Genomic DNA, 19,696 nt, shown 5'->3' with positions numbered 1-19,696 from the left:
CTCAGATGGCAAAGAATCCACCTGCAATGTGGAAGACCTGGGTTTGATCCCTGCGTTGGGAAGATCCTCTGGAGGAAAGCATGGCAATCCACTCCAGTATTCTTGCCTGGAGAATTCCAGGAACAGAGAAGCCTGGCAGGCTACAGTCCATAGGGCTGCAAAGAGTCGGACACTAATGAGCAACTAATATTTTAATTAATAAAGCTTTATAACATATTTTAACTTCTTGGCAGGGTTAATTCTTCCCTGTCTTTCTCCACCCCCATCACTGCTCTTCTTTCAGAGCATTTTCTTGACAATTCTATTTGGTGCTGCATAAGAACTTTAGAAATAGTCTTCTGTCCACCTTGCCCACCTCCCAAATATTTCCACACTGGTTTGTCTAACCACCGTCCTAAAACTCTCCCATTAGATATAATGAATCAAATAGCCACAAGCCTCAGACAATGGTCTTCTTTATCTTGTGCTGTGAACTGGGACAGCAACCACATCTCTTAGGGTTTTAGTTTTCTTCTTGACAGAATGGGGACAAAGATAAGGAGAAAAAGTTTTACATAGATGTTCTCTAAGATACCTTCCAGTTCTAAAATTTTCAGTTCAATATCAAACCTCTTTTTGAGTGTTTTAATTAGCAGTATGCTCATTTTTCATAAAAATGCTTGCTTTGTTCCTTCAGCTTTTAAATAAATATAAAAGACACATTTTTCATTTTCACTAAGAATTTTATTAAGAAACATATTCAACTCTCTGTTTCACTACCTTTTGCCATTTTTCAGGCAACTTCATAATTCTACCATCCCAAAACTTATCTTTTTGAGCAAGGAACTGTTCCACGTGTCTTTTACAGTCTTCCAGGGAATTGAATTTTTTTTTCCATTGAGAGAATTTTGTGAATGGAAATCTAAAGTTGCAATGTCTGGTGAATACAGCAGATGAATCAGAACTTCCCAACCAGGCAGTAACAGTTTTTGCCTGATCATCAAAGAAACAAGCAGTCTTGTGTCATCCTGATGGAAAATTATGTGTTTTCTATTGACTAATTCTGGATGCTTTTCAGCAAGTGCTGCTTTCAGTTGGTCAAACTGGGGGCAGTACTTGTTGGAATTAACTGTTCAGTTTTCTGGAAGGAGCTCATAATAGAGGACTCCCAATCCCACCATATACACACCACCTTCTTTGGATGAAGACCAGTCTTTGGTGTGGTTGGTAGTGGTTCATTTCACCTGCACCATGATCTCTTCTGTTCCACATGATTGTACAGTATCCACTTTTCATAGCCCCACTTGATTATAGGGTATCCACTTTTCATAGCCTGTCACAATGTTTTTAAAAGAGAACATTTTGTTACATTTAAGTAAAGAATCACAGGAAGAAATATGGTCAAGAAGATTTTTTTGGTTCAATTTATGTGGAACCCAAACATCAAAGCAATGAACATAGCTGAGGTGGTGCAAATGATTTTCAACACTTGATTTGGATATTTTGAGTAGGTCAGCTATCTCTCATGTGCTATAAACACTGATGGTTCTCAATTAATGTCTCAATTCAAGTGTGATCATCTTCAACTGGTCTACCAACTATGGAGCATCATCCAGCGAGAAATCTCCAGCTAGAAACTTCACAAGCCACTTTTGATGCATTTGATCAGTCACAGCACATTCTCCGTACACTGCACAAATCTTTATTTGCATTTCAGTTGCAATCTTTCTTTTCTTGTAATAATAAAGCATAATATGCCAAAAGTGCTGCTTCTTTTTCACCTTCAATTTCACCTTCAATACCTACACAAAAATTCACCCATTTTGGTAAGGTTTTTTTGTTTTTATGCATGCTGATAGCACAGCTGTCAAAATACAATCTAACAAAATTATTTCAAATGAAGTTGAAAGACAACTAGATGCTATTAGTGCCATCTTATAAAAAATCAAACGAACTCTGGTCAATGGAATTTTTTGAATCATTTGTCATAATTTGCAGTAGGGGAGAAGATTGAAAAGAAGTCACTTATTGCCCCTACAGATCAAACTTTATACAACAGACTTTCCACAGAGTCCTGTTTTCTAAGCCATTTAACTTCTCTAAATGCAACATGTAGAAGTCCCGAGAGAGAAACAAGCTCAGAGTGTTCAGTGACTCAGTCGTGTCTGACTCTCTGTGACTCCATGGACTGTAGCCCACCAGGTTCCTTTGTCCATGGAATTTTCCAGGCAAGAATACTGGGGTGGGTTGCCACTTCCTCCTCTAGGGGATCAAACCCAAATCTCCCGCTTCCAACACAGTATAAGTGAAAGTTCTGGCACCCAAAAAGTATTAACAAACAATAAAAGCTTCACAAGGTCTGTTTCTATTTTCATTTTTGCTTCTCTTTTTCTTTTTACCGTATCTGTAAATTGCTAGCTGACCAGCCTGTGCAAGATCAAAGCCTCTAAATGCAGTTCTCTCACACATGCCTGCATGGCCACTGAGTGCATTCATTACACATTACCACTAAGTAACTGGGACAATACTCTACTCTAAATTGTGTGTCTTGGACAAGGGTGAAAAAAGGAAGCAATAAAAACTTTAGTTGGTTGTACTGCTCTGAAAGGTACAGTATTTTTTTTTTCTATCTTGCCAACAAGCTGGCGCAGGATCAGTCTGTGACACTTACGTTGTACTGAAGTTAAGGGTTTGGTGGCTTCTGATGAACCACCTGATCTATGAACCTGGTGTGCGTGCGAAGTCACTTCAGTTGTGTTTGAATCTTTGCGATCCTATGGACTGTAGCCCACCAGACTCCTCTGTCCGTGGGATTCTCCAAGCAAGAATACTGCAATGGGTTGCCATGCCCTGCTTCAGGGGATCTTCCAGACCCAGGGATCAAACTGGCATCTCTTATGTCTCCTGCATTGGCAGGCAGGTTCTTTACCACTAGTGCCACCTGAGAAACCCATGAACCATCTAGATCCATGAATTAAGAAGTTGAGAGAGCTTCTCTCTGGCAACCTCCATGCTTTTCAAGACTGTTTCATTAACAGGTTTTTCCCTATCCTTTTTCCTCAATGGCTCTACGTTAGGTGGAATTCATTAGAATGTGGACTATAAAACCCAAAAACTAAAGAGAGAGTTTATTTTCAGGAATAGTATTTTTATCCTTTCTGCAGAATAGTGCCTTACATATGTAATATGCCTCCTGTCCCCAAATGAATAATTCTTAAAGTGATTGACCTACATGAAAAATCTCATCTCAGCCCTAAAAAACTCCTGTGCAAAAATGTAAAGCTGGGATAGGAGGGTCTGCATTTATTTCAATAAGTCAGAAGTTACTTGGGCACTAATCCTCACAGGAGCTGTACACAAAGCCCTGGACATCAAAATATCCTTGACTAGGCTGACTTTTAATTTAGGAGTTTACTAGAGCCTGCAGCTATACTGCTGGAGTCTGTGATAGTGTCAGATTCCATAAATGAAGCGTGGAGGACTTGGTTAGCAGCCTGGGTAGAATGCCAAAGAACACCCTGGGGACATGTTAATTCAGTACTCAAGGTAGCCTGCCCTTCTGTGAGCCAGCACTAAATCAGTGCCCTGTAATGGTGTTCAAAGCACTGCAGTGCAAGCTCAAATTTTGCTATCAGCTCCTCGCACTTATTTACAACACTCTTTTCTCTGGCATTTGCAAGGTAGCTGCAAGGACAATAAGCTACAGCTGCCACATCAAATTTTCCAGCAAGCAGTGACTGCCTGGCATCCCGCCACCAGCCAGGGTTTCCACAAATCCCCTTCCTGATTGGCAAAGGAGGCTGGTGAGAGAATGAATGTCCATGGAGGGGACTCCTCCAACACTGCCCATGGGTACATGATAGGAATAATGAGAGCAAAGAATAATGGACTGTGACCGTCTCTTACTTCTTTTCATCTCTTTCCAAGACTCTACTGGAGTGCCACCCTGACACTGCCCAGGCATTTCCACCACTCTAAGAGTAGAGGGCTGGGGGAATTATCACAGGCAGGACATCTCATCATTGGCTACAGCTTTCTCTTTAGTAGATGATGGTGGGAAGAGAGTCAAGAACCTAAAGAAACCCAGCCAATGCCATCATTACATTCATCATCTGAGCAGCCCCACATCCTCAGTTCATAACAGTACATTCCTCATCACAAACCTATTGCTGAGAAATATTATCTTCCCCTTCTTACAGAAGTAAGAACTGAAGCTGAAAGAAAATAAGTGACTTGCCCAAGGTGGCTCAGTTACAAGTAGGAGAGCCCCATTCAAACCTACGCCCATCTGACCCCAAAGCACAGAAGACAGGTGGTAAAATTACACATATCTCAGTTTCAGCTAGCTTCCCTGGTGGCTCAGCAGTAAAGAATCCGTCTGCCAATGCAAGAGACTTGGGTTTCATCCGTGGGTCAGAAGATCCCCTGGAGAAGGAAATGGCTACCCACTTCAGCATTCTTGCCTGGGAAATCCCACAGACAGAGGAGACTGTGGGCTACTGTCCATGGGGTCACAAGAGTTGGACACAACTAGCGACCAAACAACTGTTGCAGTGGAGTTTCCAAAGACCAAGGATAATACAAGTGGCAAGCACTGCCCCCAACCCTTAAGTGAGATTCCAGAGCACCAATAAGCGTGTGGCATGCTGGGAAAGTAGAAAACCAGTTCTGTCAACCTTAGCCTACCTCATACCTTGAGGGTTTAAAGAGTGAGGACACTAAAGAAAATGCTTCTTTTAGAGAGACTTGTTGCGTTACCATGGCCCCTCTCCTCTCTCTACCCTGGGACAGGAGGAGGAGGAGGAAGAGGAGTCCCTATTTTGTTGCTGTTTTTCAGTTGTTAAGTTGTATCTGACTCTTTGTGATCCCATGGACTGTAGCCTGCCAGGCTCCTCTGTCCATAGCATTTCCCAGGAAAGAATACTGTAGTGAGTAGTCATTCCCCGCTCCAGGGAACCTTCTCGACCTAGGAATCGAACTCATGTCTCATGCACTACAGGAAAATTGTTTTTACCAGTGAACCACCAGGGAAGCCCAAGTCTCCATTGCCTCAAGCCAAAGAGAGGAACATCACAGGACACTGGAAAAGCCTGACGCGTGTCCCTTCAACTTTGAAAAATAAACACTCATTCACACTGGGCAAAACTAAAGATGGCGGCTTGAAGAAAGGGGGATGTATCAGGAGTGAACTGTTCTGCTACTGATGTAGGAAAGGGGTAGGTTTTTCTGAAGAAGAGCTGTTGTGTTTCCACATAAAATGCCCCCTTTGCTCCCTATCTACTCTCTGACTGGGCCAGCTCTGGAAGGGGTCAAGCAGTTACTTTCCAGGGAGAAAGAAACACATCAAGAGCCTGAAGATGATTACAGCCACTCTCCCACGGTGGGCTGACAAGCCTGAAGCAGGCTGGAGCTGAGTAAGTGAATTTGAACTACACTGGACTTATTTTTCCTTTTTATACAACAGTGGACTAGACAGGAATTATCTGATTATTAGACTGATCTGGGCTTTTAACACTAAAACAAGGGGATCACTGATTCATCTCAAAGTAGTTTTAAAACTATGAAACCTGCTTGAAATGTTATATGAGAACTAGGGAGAGGGAATAGATACCGAGCCTATGTAAGAGGCATTTCTGAAACAAGTCAAAATTGTCTTATGCTTTTCAGCTCCTCTGAATCCAGCTCATCCCCTCAGGTAACTGATATAAACTCAGCGTTGCCTCAAGAGGGCATTATGGAATGCCCTCTCCCTTGGCCTACTCTTTAGGGGAATTAAGTTTCTAAAGGTCTTCCTGTCACATCTGGTATATACTGTTTTCCCTACAGCCCTCCCTCCGCTTGCTCATAGCTATCTGGCCACCCTACCCCATCTCAGCTCCACTTAAGGAAACTAGCACCTCGTAGCCTTGTACACCTGAGGAGTGTGTGTGCGTGTATGTTAGTCGCTCAGTCATGTCTGACTCTTTGCAACCCTTTGGATTATAGCCTGCCAGGCTCCTCTGTCCAGGTAAGAAAAGTAGAATGGGTTGCCATTTCCTCTTCCAACACCTGAGGAGTATTCATACATAACTCGGTACTTTGGAATGGGCATCACAAAACGCCTTCTACCCTAAACATCATATCTTTGCTTCCTATGTTTCAAATCCATCTTTGGGGGCCTCAGTCACAAGTCCTGTGACTCCTCGAGAAGTTGCCAGAAGAATTCATCAGGTCAGAGTACTCTGAGATCCCTGAAGCAATTATTTCTTAAGCACTACTCCAGGCAAGCGATGGAGGCCCAGGATAGGAAGCAATTTGTCTCTCAGGAGCTCCTACCCAGATGGCACTTCTGCAGCCATGAGAGAGCAGGCAGGGAGCCCGGGCAGAGAGGGAACGGAACCCTCCCATGATGAAGTACAATTCAAGCTACATCTGGACTTCAGTGTGCATGCTGCATTTTTAAAATATGGGACATACTTTAAGCCCACAGATTCAAAACTACCTGTCTATAGCCATAAATATATGTCTGTTGACATTCTGTCATGCTTTTTAAATTCCAAGAATTGTCAGTAAAGGAATATAACTTGCCTTCTCATTTGAAGATGAAACACCTCCTGATGGCACCTAAAAATGGTTTTTTAATACCGTTTCAGGTAATATGAGCGTACTCGTTGTGTGTGTGTGAGTGTGTGTGCGCACGCGCCCACCCGCATTAAGTCACTTCAGTTGTCTCCGACTCTTTGTGACCCCATGGACTGTAGCCCACCAGGCCCACGGCCAATGGGTTCTCCAGGCAAAAATACTGGAGTGGGTAGCCATGCTCTCCTCTAAGAGAGGACCCAGGGATCGAACCGACATCTCTTCTGTCTCCTGCACTGGCAGGCAGGTTCTTTAAAACTAATGCCACCAGGGAAGCCCAACCATACTCATCATACAAGGTTAAGTTATAGAAAGGTATAAAATTGGACATGTAGCATGTATATGTTTATGACAGCATCTAGCCATCCCCCAACTTGGGGATCTCAAGCCTGTTGAGTTCAGACACCTCAAAATACCTATGTGACCCACAAAGTGTCCAGGGTTCTCTGCTGAGTCTCTGGGTGCCAGAGTAGACACTGTCAGCCCCAGCACATTTTCTCAGTTCTTACAGGGCAGGGTACCCTGTTTGGGTTCCAGCTGCCTTAGGGTTTTCTCTGGCATTCAGAATCTGCTCTGCCTGTACCTGGGACAGGCTGGAAATGACCAACAGTGAACATCTTCTGGCCTTCCTTGGTGGCTCAAATGGTAAAGAATATGCCTGCAATGCAAGGGACACAGGTTAGATCACTGGGTTGAGAAGATCCCCTGGAGTGGGATCTTCAATACCCACATCAGTATTCTTGTCTGAAGAATCCCACGGACAGAGAAGCTTGGTAAGCTACCAGGGGGTCGCAGAGTTGGGCACAACTAAGCATATATACAAACTGGACTAAATGGCAATGTTAGTCACTACAGCAGTGCCATAAGTAGTATCTTTACTAGAAGAAATTAGCACAGACTCTAGAATGAAGCTACAGATTAGGAGTTTGCTTCAATTCCCTCCAGGAAAGAAGTTCTCAAGTAGTGTACATTTGCTTGGATTAGACAGCAGCTTACATTCATTCCCACCATACGCTTTCATGCCAAAAGCTATTGGTCTTTTAGGATGTTTGAACAGCATCTTAAAGGCACCGCTGAAGTGCCAACTATAGGATGATACCCCATGAGGTTAGAATGCAGTACATATTTTGAACCAATGGCCATCATCTGCTGATCTGTGTCAACAGCTAGAATTTAAATGGGTACCAAAGAATGAGAGTGAGGGTGGCCCTTCTCACCATCAATCCCAGTAAATTATTCAGGGAATTTGTGCCTACTACTCCTCCAACTTTAAGGTCAACTGGGCTGAAGATCCTGGTTCCCGGGTGAGTGAAAATACAGTAAAGGACAAAGTAAGGGTCCACTAAGCCTAAAGCCATGACTGCCTCACAGTCATTTTCATTGTTCATGCTAATAGCCACCTGGTGTGAAGAGTCGACGCATTAGAAAAGAACCTGATGCTGGGAAAGATTAAGGGCAGGAGGAGAAGGGGACAGGATGAGATGGTTGGATGGCATCATCAACTCAACGGACATGAGTTAGAGCAAACTCTAGGAAATCGTGAAGGACAAGGAAGATGGCATGCTGCAGTCTATGGGGTCGCAAAGAGTCGGACACAACTGAGTGACTGGACAACAAAAACAGACCAGCAGACAAAGTGAGTTATTATACCAGCAAGCGTGACCAACTCACGAGAAGCTAGAATTTCTTCTACAAAACGGATAAAGGGCTTAAGTATGTTTCAGACTTGGGATTTAGACAGCACTTGTTGAAAAAGAGAAGTTATGACCAACCTAGATAGCATATCAAAAGCAAAGACATTACTTTGCCAACTAAGCTCTGTCTAGTCAAGGCTATGGTTTTTCCAGTAGTCATGTATGGACATGAGAGTTGGACTGTGAAGAAGGCTGAGCGCCAAAGAATTGATGCTTTTGAACTGGGGTGTTGGAGAAGACTCTTGAGAGTCCCTTGGATCCAACCAGTCCATTATAAAGGAGATCAGCCCTGGGATTTCTTTGGAAGGAATGATGCTAAAGCTGAAACTCCAGTACTTTGGCCACCTCATGCGAAGAGTTGACTCATTGGAAAAGACTCTGATGCCGGGAAGGATTGGGGGCAGGAGGAGAAGGGGACAACAGAGGATGAAATGGCAGGATGGCATCACTGACTCGATGGACGTGAGTCTGAGTGACCTCCGGGAGTTGGTGATGGACAAGGACGCCTGGAGTGCTGCGATTCATGGGGTCGCAAAGAGTTGGGCATGACTGAGCAACTGAACTGAACTGTTGAAAAAGAATTTCAACAGCCATCTTGAAGAATAAATGACAGAACAGAACGGAGCAGAAGTGCACCTGAGCAGTGCAAGGGGCAGACTGTAGCAAAGACTGTCTGTGTACCATCATACACCCTGAAACTATACCACTGTGGGGCATAAAGCTGACTTCCAACTGTGCAATGACTCTGTCCGGTGGTCAAAGCCTCACTGTCCATACGTCATGTGAAGGGAGGGCAATTCAAGCACACGTTCTGCAGTTTCCCAGAGTTCCTCAGGAGCTCCAGTTATCTACAGGTAACTTGCTTGACTACGATCTCTTTATTGGCTATTGTGTGTGTGTGCTTAGTCGCTCAGTTGTGTTTGACTCTTTGTGATCACATGGACTGTAGCCTGCCAGGATTTCCGAGGTAAGAATACTGGAATGGGTTGCCATTTCCATCTCCAGGGGATCTTCTCAGCTCAGAAATTGAACCTATGTTTCCTGCATTGGTAGGCAGATTCTGTACCACTGAGCTATCAAGGAAGCCTTTTACCTTCCCACCCTGTTAACAAGGTTTCCTGGAATCACCCTCATATAAATTACTTGCAGTCTCAGTCTTCATCTCAGGATTTACTTCTAGAAGAAACCAAATTAAGAAAGACTCCCTGGTCTATGTTGGAGGGATGTCCACATGGGATACTCAAACAGCGACCAAGTAAAGTCGTCTGTCATGGGCAGGATAACTTCTGCTGGGCAGTCAATGAGTGATAATAGTAACTACAGACATAACACAAATGCCTCTCTCGTCCTGCTGGAAAGAGTGAAAGGGTAATAGCCCCTGCGATGGACTAAGTTATTACTGGGCAGGGCCTTAGGTCCAATGTACCTCCTGTTAGGTTCAATAACTTACAGCACCACTTTTGTCAGGTTCACTCATCTGAGACTTCCCAGAAACCAGGGCCTCTCGTTCCTGGGACAAAACTTCCCACCTTAACAAGTGCCACTCTATTCTTCTTCATGTCTCCACTACCAATCCATACCACATGTTCCTATAGCCCACCTCTTTCTTCAGGCTTCCCTGAGGGACACTTCATCCATCCTCAAAACTTACACTCCTCTTCTCTTTAATAATAGATGCAGAAGCCCCATTAAACCTTTAATCCATACCTTTAAGAAATTAAACAAACTTAAACAATTAAAAGTTATTTCAGTTCAGCTCAGTTCAGTCTCTCAGTTGTGTTCAACTCTTTGCAACCCCATGGACTGCAGCACGTAAGGCCTCCCTGTCTATCACCAACTCCTGGAGTTTACTCAAACTCATGTCCATTGAGTTGGTGATGCCATCCAACCATATCATCATCTGTCTTCCCCTTCTCCTCCCACCTTCAATCTTTCCCAGCATCAGGGTCTTTTCAAATGAGTCAGCTCTTCGCATCAGGTGGTCACAATATTGGAGTTTCAGCTTCAACATCAGTCCTACCAATGAACACTCAAGACTGATCTCCTTTAGGATGGACTGGCTGGATCTCCTTGCAGTCCAAGGGACTCTCAAGGGTCTTCTCCAACACCACAGTTCAAAAGCATCAGTTCTTCAGCACTCAGCTTTCTTTATAGTCCAAATCTCACATCCATACATGACTAATGGAAAAACTATAGCCTTGACTTTGTTGGCAAAGTACTGTCTCTGCTTTTTAATATGCTGTCTAGGTTGGTCATAACTTTCCTTGCAAGGAATAAGCATCTTTTCATTTCATGGCTGCAGTCACCATCTGCAGTGATTGAAACAATAAAGTCTGACACTGTTTCCACTGTTTCCCCATCTGTTTCCCATGAAGTGATGGGACTGGACACCATGATCTTCGTTTTCTGAATGTTGAGTGTTTAGCCAACTTTTTCACTCTCCTCTTTCACTTTCATCAAGAGGCTCTTTAGTTCTTATTCACTTTCTGCCATAAGGGTGGTGTCATCTGCATATCTGAGGTTATTGATATTTTTTCCCAGCAATTTTGATTCCAGCTTGTGCTTCATCCAGTCCAGTGTTTCTCGTGATGTACTCTGCATAGAAGTTAAATAAGCACGGTGACAATATACAGCCTTGACATACTCCTTTTCCTATTTGGAACCAGTCTGTCATTCCATGTCCAGTTCTAACTGTTGCTTCCTGACCTGCATATAGGTTTCTTAAGAGGCAGGTCAGGTGGTCTGGTATTCCCATCTCTTTCAGAATTTTCCACAGTTTGATGTGATCCACACAGTCAAAGGCTTTGGCATAGTCAATAGGGCAGAAATAGATGTTTTTCTGGAACTCTCTTGCTTTTTCCATGATCCAGCGGATGTTGGCAATTTGATCTCTGGTTCCTCTGCCTTTTCTAAAACCAACTTGAACATCTGGAAGTTCACGGTTCATGTATTGCTGAAGCCTGCCTTGGAGAATTTTGAGCATTACTTGAGATGAGTGCAATTGTGCGGTAGTTTGAGCATGCTTTGGCATTGCCTTTCTTTGGGATTGGAATGAAAATTCACCTTTTCCAGTCCTATGGCCACTGCTGAGTTTTCCAAATTTGCTGGCATATTGAGTCCAGCACTTTCACAGCATCATTTTCTAGGATTTGAAATAGCTCAACTGGAATTCTGTCACCTCCACTAGCTTTGTTCGTAGTGATGCTTCCTAAGGCCCACTTGACTTCACATTCCAGGATATCTGGCTCTAGGTGAGTGATCATACCGTTATGATTATCTGGGTCATGAAGATCTTTTTTGCATAGTTATTTTGTGTATTCTTGCCATGTCTTCTTATATCTTCTGCTTCTGTTAGGTCCATACCATTTCTGTCCTTTATTGAGCCCATCTTTGCATGAAATGTTCCCTTGGTATCTCTAATTTTCTTGAAGAGATCTCTAGTCTTTCCCATTCTATTGTTTTCCTCTATTTCTTTGCACTGATCACTGAGGAAGGCTTTCCTATCTCTCCTTGCTATTCTTTGGAACTCTGATTCAATGGATATATCTTTCCTTTTCTCCTTTGCTTTTCATTTCTCTTCTTTTCACAGCTATCTGTAAGGCCTCCCCAGAGAGCCATTTTGCTCTTTTGCATTTCTTTTTCTTGGAGATAGTCCTGATCCCTGTCTCCTGTACAATATCATGAACCTCCATTCATAGTTCATCAGGCACTCTATCAGATCTAGTCCCTTAAATATATTTCTAACTTCCACTGTATAATTGTAAGGGATTTGATTTAGGTCATACCTGAATGGTCTAGTCATTTCCCCTATTTTCTTCAATCTAAGTCTGAATTTGGCAATAAGGAGTTCATGATCTGAGCCACAGTCAGCTTCAAGTCTTGTTTTTGCTGATTGTATAGAGTTTCTCCATCTCTGGCTACAAAGAATATAATCAATCTGAATTTAGTTTCGCCATCTGGTGATATCCCTGTACAGAGTCTTCTCTTGTGTTGTTGGAAGAGGGTGATTTCTATGACCAGTATGTTCTCTTGGCAAAATTCCATTAGCTTTTGCCCTGCTTCATTCTGTACTCCAAGGCCAAATTTGCCTGTTACTCCAGGTGTTTCTTGACTTCCTATTTTTGCATTCCAGTCCCCTATAATGAAAAGGACATCTTGGGTGTTAGTTCTAGAAGGTCTTGTAGGTCTTCATAGAACTATTCAATTTCAGCTTCTTCAGCATTACTGGTCGCAGCATAGACTTGGATTACCGTGATATTGAATGGTTTGCCTTGGAAACAGAGATCATTCTGTCGTTTTTGAGATTGCATCCAAGTATTGCATTTTGGACTCTCTTGTTGACTATGATGGCTACTCCATTTCTTCTAAGTGATTCTTGCCCACAGTACTAGATATAATGGTCATCTGAGTTAAATTCACCCATTCCAGTCCATTTTAGTTCGCTGATTCCTAAAACATCGACGTTCACTCTTGCCATCTCCTGTTTGACCACTTCTAATTTGCCTTGATTCATGGACCTAACATTCCAGGTTCTTATGCAATATTGATCTTGACAGCATCAGACCTTGCTTCCATCACCAGTCACATCAACAACTGGGTGTTGTTTTTGCTTTGGCTCAGTCTCTTCATTCTTTCTGGAGTTATTTCTACACTGATTGGGCACCTACCAACCTGGGGAGTTCATCTTCCAGTGTCCTATCTTTGTGCCTTTTCATATTATTCATGGGGTTCTCAAGGCAAGAATACTGAAGTGGAGAATGACAAGATGTGGTTCACTGAAGAAGGGAATGGCAAACCATTTCAGTATTCTTGCCTTGAGAACCCCAACAACAGCATGAAAAGGCAAAAGTTAGGACACTAAAAAGTTATTTAACAATATTTAATAGTAGCTTTCCTAATCTTGAGTGTAGAGAAAGTTTTATCTTTAACTCCTTCCAAAAGATAAGAAGTATTTGTATGCTATCTTTCATTTGCAGTATAGAAAAATACATCAGGAGAGTCTAAGTGGTCACATTCTGCTACATACGTATAAACAAAACACACCACAACATTTATAGGCTTTATTTCTTAGTAGTAAATCTCTCTGATTTCCTAATCTTCTGAAAGATACTACATGTACAAATCATAAGAAAATGCAACTGTGTGTATCAGAGTCCACAGGTTTATGCTTTTTCAAATGATCTGTCTATATTAGAAGCAAGGAACTAACAAGTCCTTGCTAACTTCAGTTTCAGTGTATTTCCCAATGACAGTTATTCAAATTTAAAACATGTTCACACAAGTAGTGAATTAGAATACTACTTAACTATTACAACTATAACAAAACCTGACATTCCTTTTTTATGTGTATACATCCATATATAAAATCAATATATAATCTTACCAAGTACTAAATCTACCCACAATTTTTTAAATTACTAATCTGGCAGCCAAAAAACAATTCCAGCTTCAGTTAAATTTATAGGTGGACTGTGATACACGACAAAAATAAACCCATCTACAAAGCACAAGAAACAAAAACAGACTCACAGAGACAGAACACAAACTTGTGTTTGCTGGGGGAGTAAGGAGGGACAGATTGGGAATTTGGGGTTAGCAGATGCAAACTATTACACACAGAATGAACAGACAACAAGGTCCTTCTGAATAGCACAGGGAACTATATTCAATATCCTGTAATAAACCATAATGGAAAACAATACGAAAAAGAATATATATATTTATATATGTATGCATAGGGCTTCCCAGGTGGTGCTAGCAGTAAGGAACCTGCCTGCCAATGCAGGAGACCTAAGAGACACAGGTTCCATCCCTGGATTGGGAAAATCCCCTGGAGGAGGGCATGGTAACTCACTCCAGTGTTCTTGCCTGGAAAATCCCACGGACAGAAGAGTCTGGCGTTCTACAACAGTCCATAGCATTGCACAGAGTTGGACATGACTGAAGTGACTTAGCACATATATGTATAATGACTCGGTCTGCTATGCAGCAGAAATTAACACAATATTGTAAATCAACTATACTTCAATAAAAGATTTAAAAACTGAAAAGTTAAAAAAACTTAAAGATAAATTCAATTGTATGAGAGCTGATTCTGACCAAGAATGAAATACTATTGTAGAACAAGATTATGCCCTGGAAATTTGCTCTCTTATGAAATTTCTCATAAAATAGCTAAAGATCATCTTGTCAGAGAAGAACAATAGAATAGCTACTATCCTTCAACACAGCCAAAGGAATCTTTGTGAGCTGTTGCCTTTACTCCTCAAGAACATTCTAGAATACAGCTCTGAGGCACAGGATGAGCTTCTATGAAATCTCATCCATTTACATCATAGATATGAGGAAAGGACTAGGAAAGAATGAGTAAACCTGAAAACTTTTCACTATAGTCTGGATGAAGTTCCTTCCTTAGTGCTGTCTGAAACCACTTAACAAAGAAAGTATATAAGGAGATAAAAATTCAAAATATTATATCCACTACTACAAAACAGAATTAAGTTTAGTACAAATTAATTTACCATAGCTCACCATAACTAAAAGAAACTATTTGAACAACAAAAACAAAGAGTTATTTCTGGAATAAACTGCTAGACACATGTCAAGTATTAAGTTGAACTACAAGAAACTGCCCATATTTGGCCATTTTTTCATCAAATGCAATTTCATATAATTTCACCCAGTATTTTCTTGTGTATTCGCATAACTACAAAACACTCAGAAAGGTAGTATTTGGTCCATTATTCTGATTTGGAAAACTACATGCAAAAAAAAACCATGACAATACTTTATAATCTTATCTGCATAAAGTATGGTAAGCTAGCCAGGGGAAGAAGGACTCAAAAGAAGTTGATATTCAACTTTCAACTAATGTTCAGGTGAAAGTGAAAAGAAAGTGAAAGTGTTAGTCACTCAGTCATGTCTGACACTTTGCGATTCCATGGACTACAGCCCACCAGGCTTCTCTGTCCATGGCATTCTCCAGGCAAGAGGGGATCTTCCCGACTCAGTGATCGAACCCAGGTCTCTTTCATTGCAGCTGGATCCTTTACTGTCTGAGCCACCAAGGAAGGCCAGTGTTCAGATGAACATGGTCAAAGACTTACCTGATTCACATAGTGCAATCTTTCAGAAAACTTGAGTTAAACCTGAGTGTTCTTTTTCCCCAAACCACCTGTATTAACTACTTCAGTTGTTCTCAACTTGGTGCAGAGCACCATATTAGACAGTAATAGGAGCAGAAATTTCTCTGTTTGAGAAATTCTCCAGTAGTATTGTCTTTACAACAATTTTTATGTTAGCATACTAGTTGTTGAGATTGCGATGCAAAGATGTTTGAGGTGGGAAGGCAGGTGGAGGAAAGGAAGACACAAGATAAGCTAGATCCCTGACACACATCTTTTTGCTTTGTCTCCCATTAACCACTGACACACACCACCAAGACCACCTGCCCAGCTCCACTCCCAGAATCTCTCCCTAACTTTAGAACATGGATTCATGTTGCTATATGGCAGAAACCAACACAAAATTGTAAAGCTATTATCCTCCAATTAAATAAATAAATTTAAATTTAAAAAGAAGAATGTGGTTTCATCTCAGACTGAAATTTTTATAGGAGAAAGACAATATGGATCCTTGAACACAGAAGGTCTGTTAGCAATATTTTAAAGGGTTTATCATGTATTTCTTCCTTCTTAAAATACTCTATTCTCTTGGAAACTTTGACATCAACTCATTTCGTTTTTCTTCAACCTCTCTGGCTCTTTTCAAATTCTCAGAGCAGCTTCTCTTCTCTATCCAACCTCTGAATGTTGAGGCTCCTTGGGGTTTAGCCATGTGGTTTCTCATTTTCATTTTCTCCCTGATATCTTCCACTCCTGCAGCATTAAATAATCATAGATATGATGATAATTCCCAAATTTATATCTCCAGCCAAGATTTCTTTTCTGAGATCAGATTCACACACCCAACTGCCTTCTTAGCATTTCTACTTAGATCTGTCTCCCTTCCAAGGGAAAATCAAAAACTAAATTCATTTTTGTCCCCCAAATTCATCTTTATTCTATACCCGTCACTGCAGTAAACTTCAACCTCACCAGTTGCCAAAATCAGAAACCTAGAAGTCATTCAACTCTCATTCCTCAAATTACCACAACCATCACTACGTTCTATCAATTCAACATGTGTATATTTGTGTATGTGTGTGTGTCTCCAACTTGCTACCTCTTTCAATGTCCCTGGACATTTTTTAGCCATGCCACCATCATCTCTCATCTGTGCTATAATGACAGTACCATCTTACCAAACTGCTCTTCACAAAGCTAAAAGAGAATAAACCTTTAAAAGTACAGGCCAGAACAAGCCAATGCCAAGGGTAGAATCCTTTGACAGATTTTAGAAAATAACCCAAGACTTTGCAGGATTTTGATTGGGTCTCTCCCCTTGTCTCCAGCCTTATCTTGGGCCTCTCCTCCCCATTTTGGCCCCTTCCCAGCCCACTGGGGATCTGATCTGCTGTCCCATCACCTTCAGTATTCCCCACACTATTCTGCTTAAATGCTAGTCTTGGGCTTCTCCTTAAATGTCACTTTCCAAAGAGGATTTTTCCTGAGCCTCCAAACTAAGTTAGGTTCCTCCTAACATGCTTCCTCATAGTAACCTACATTTATCCTTTAGAAGACTTTCCACAATTTTATTTCTACTTGTGTGTATTTAACGTCTTCCTCTATCACTAGTCCGCAAATGCCTTGGGGCAGATGTCTATTTTATTCACCAATACACCCAGGGTCTAGCAAAGGGCTTAACATGTAACTCTTTTTTGATAAATGTTTGGAACATCTGAATCAGCTCTTGATATTAATAATTTATTTTCCATCACAATAGCTACGTTAGAAAACAGAAATATCAAATTTCTTGTGCTTGCCTGAAATTGCATCAATTCAGTCTGATGTCACAGTTTACGTTTGCTGATTGTAAGGTCTGTTTGGACCTTAGAAATAATGATTTTTAAGGGAAAAAATATGTTTTTATCATCACAATTAATTCATTATCATAAGCAAAATTTGAGAAATAAAGATCTTTCAAATGTCCATAAGGAAAATAATTTTTAAAAAGTGAGAGTCTTATCAATATATTTTTAAATTGAGAACTGACTGCCAGTTCAAGATGGCAGAGAACACATCATATATTTACCATACCTTCCTGCAAAGATCTAATTGAATGACAATTTATTCAAAAAGAGAACAAATTCATAGCACCTCTAAGAGGGAGAGCAACATTAACGGATTTAAATGATTTCTGAAAAACAGAAAGCAGGTGGAATTATGTAGATGGAAAAGAAGGAACTGGGGGGGACAGACTGCAGTCCAGAATATACAGAGGAAACAAAACAAAATGAAAAGAACAGAGGATATGTACACATATGGCTGGTTCACTTTGTTGTACAGCAGAATCCAACAACATTGTAAAACAATTACACTCCAGTAATAAAATTAAAATATATATATACGGAGAAGATAAGGTCAGCTCCAGAGAAGCCCCAAAGCTTGAATTAGAGTGGGAAGGGGGCAGAAGTCAGGTGATCGAAGTACAGTATCTAGAACAGCCATCCCAGCAGCCCATCCTCCACTACCCACCACCACTTCCACATGTGCAAAGTGACTGGTAACAGCAATATTTTGCCATAGACTAAAATCAAAGAAACACTCTCTAAACAAATTGCACAATATGCCTGGAAAGAGCAGGGTTCCCAGCGTGGATGAGATACCACATAATGAGGTGCTTCTTATTTAACCATCCAGGAGAGGGGTCAGCTTGGCTATATACTCCCTTCCTTGGCTATATACATACACTCCAGCCGTATGTACCCACGTACTGTATTCACACACAGCCATCCATCCAGTGTAAGAGAAGCGTCATATAGGAAGAACCACCCTACAGAACACACCAGCCTGCTAGATTCATTCATCGAATCCTGTGGTTAGTTCTTATCCAGTCCAAGCACAAATGATATAGCATTATGCTGGGCACTATACAAACGTTTCTGGAATGGGGTAAACAAATTATTGAAAGATAAAATAAATCCCTCAAAGAGACTGTTGCCTAGCAATGGGCTTACAAGCATCATTCTCCTAAAACTTCCTTTGCAGTTGACATTACCTGATCATTCCCAAGGTTTCAGAAACATAACTTTCTCTGATTCCTGCTCACTTTATTCTCTAGTCATGCTTCCTCTTTATTTACATCAACTATGGACATTCCTCCAACGCATAGGGTTATTTTCTCTCTCCTCCCTCCCCCTCCCTATTCACACGCTTTTATCAATTTGTTCTCATTCTTTCATTAACCTGAGCTCCTCTCTAATGCCCCATCTTCTTGTTATTTCACTCAGATGTCCCTTGTTCACTTGAAAACCATCACCTTTGATCTGTGAGATCGAGGTTACTGACGTCTCACAGCGATGCCACCTTCTTAGAGTCATTTAGATGAGACTTCGACACACTTCTAATTAATTTCTCTCCTTCATTTTCTACAGCCAGCCATCTTTCAAGTCTGTCAGTATATCACAGAAGTATTATATGATTTAAACTTGGCCTAATTCCACAAAAATATTTGAAGTGGCATATAGAAAGCACATAAAATAATTCATCATAAATTTAAAAAATCAGAACTATAGAAAGTATAAATCAGAATACAAATATAATATCAGACAGCCATGAAGCATAGATATGTAGATTATAAAGGCATTTACAAGTGTTCGAATTTAGTAAAAAGCTGGTTTCCAACAATTTGATGAAGAAATATTATCCATTCATCGTTCTCGATTCATAAGCTATTGGGGTGTGGAAAAAGCTTGACAAATAGAAACCCTCTCTCTTACCCAGGTTTTCCATTAACTGAGAAATTAGAAGAAGGGAATACACTAGTGAAATAACAAGGTTACCACTGATAAAGCTGTAATTTGAGAATGCAACTTACATCTGCAGGCGAATGGGCTTACATACTTACACACTGAAGCCAGGATTAGGTCAGCTCCCTCTGCCAGTTCCTGCCCACGGCCCCATGGAGGCAGGGCCCTCCTTTACCACGCAGCTTTCAGAAGAGCAGAGAAAAGTTGAGGGCACATTCTGTGTACAGACTCACTCCCAAAGAAGAATAACAGAGAGAAGGAATGAGCTACCCTTACCCAGTTCTTCCAAAATCGCCCATTAGTTCACACCTCCCCAAAGGAGGAGCGAATGAGGGGCAAAGACATACACAGTTTGCAGCTGCCTCCACTTGGAATCAAGAACATTGGAGAAAAGTTCCTTGTTCCCCAAAATCACGGTCCCTGAGGGATGTGGCAGACAAGATATTTGACAACTTCCCTGCAGTGAATACAGTACAAAAAAAAAAAAGTTTAAAAA

General features: G+C 41.3%; 1 long non-coding RNA gene across 4 annotated transcripts in view; it reads right to left on the bottom strand.

The window, feature by feature from the left end:
• Positions 1 to 701: 701 nt before the first annotated feature.
• LOC138437756 (uncharacterized) overlaps positions 702 to 19,696 on the bottom strand; it is an 87,874-nt gene continuing 68,879 nt past the window's right edge. For 2 of the 4 annotated variants that reach the window (XR_011256135.1, XR_011256136.1), the window contains 3 exons: positions 19,477 to 19,657; positions 19,299 to 19,382; positions 702 to 1,312 (listed from right to left, as the gene is read on the bottom strand). This is a non-coding gene — a long non-coding RNA (uncharacterized lncRNA). Of the gene's footprint in view, positions 1,313 to 19,294; positions 19,383 to 19,476; positions 19,658 to 19,696 lie in introns of all 4 variants that reach the window. The other 2 variants (XR_011256138.1, XR_011256137.1) reach the window with 2 other exon arrangements.

The sequence above is a fragment of the Ovis canadensis genome, chromosome 3 (genome assembly GCF_042477335.2).
Source record: "Ovis canadensis isolate MfBH-ARS-UI-01 breed Bighorn chromosome 3, ARS-UI_OviCan_v2, whole genome shotgun sequence".
Lineage (NCBI taxonomy): Eukaryota > Metazoa > Chordata > Mammalia > Artiodactyla > Bovidae > Ovis > Ovis canadensis.
Note: the sequence above shows the minus strand (reverse complement) of the source record. Positions and strands in the feature narration are given on the sequence as shown.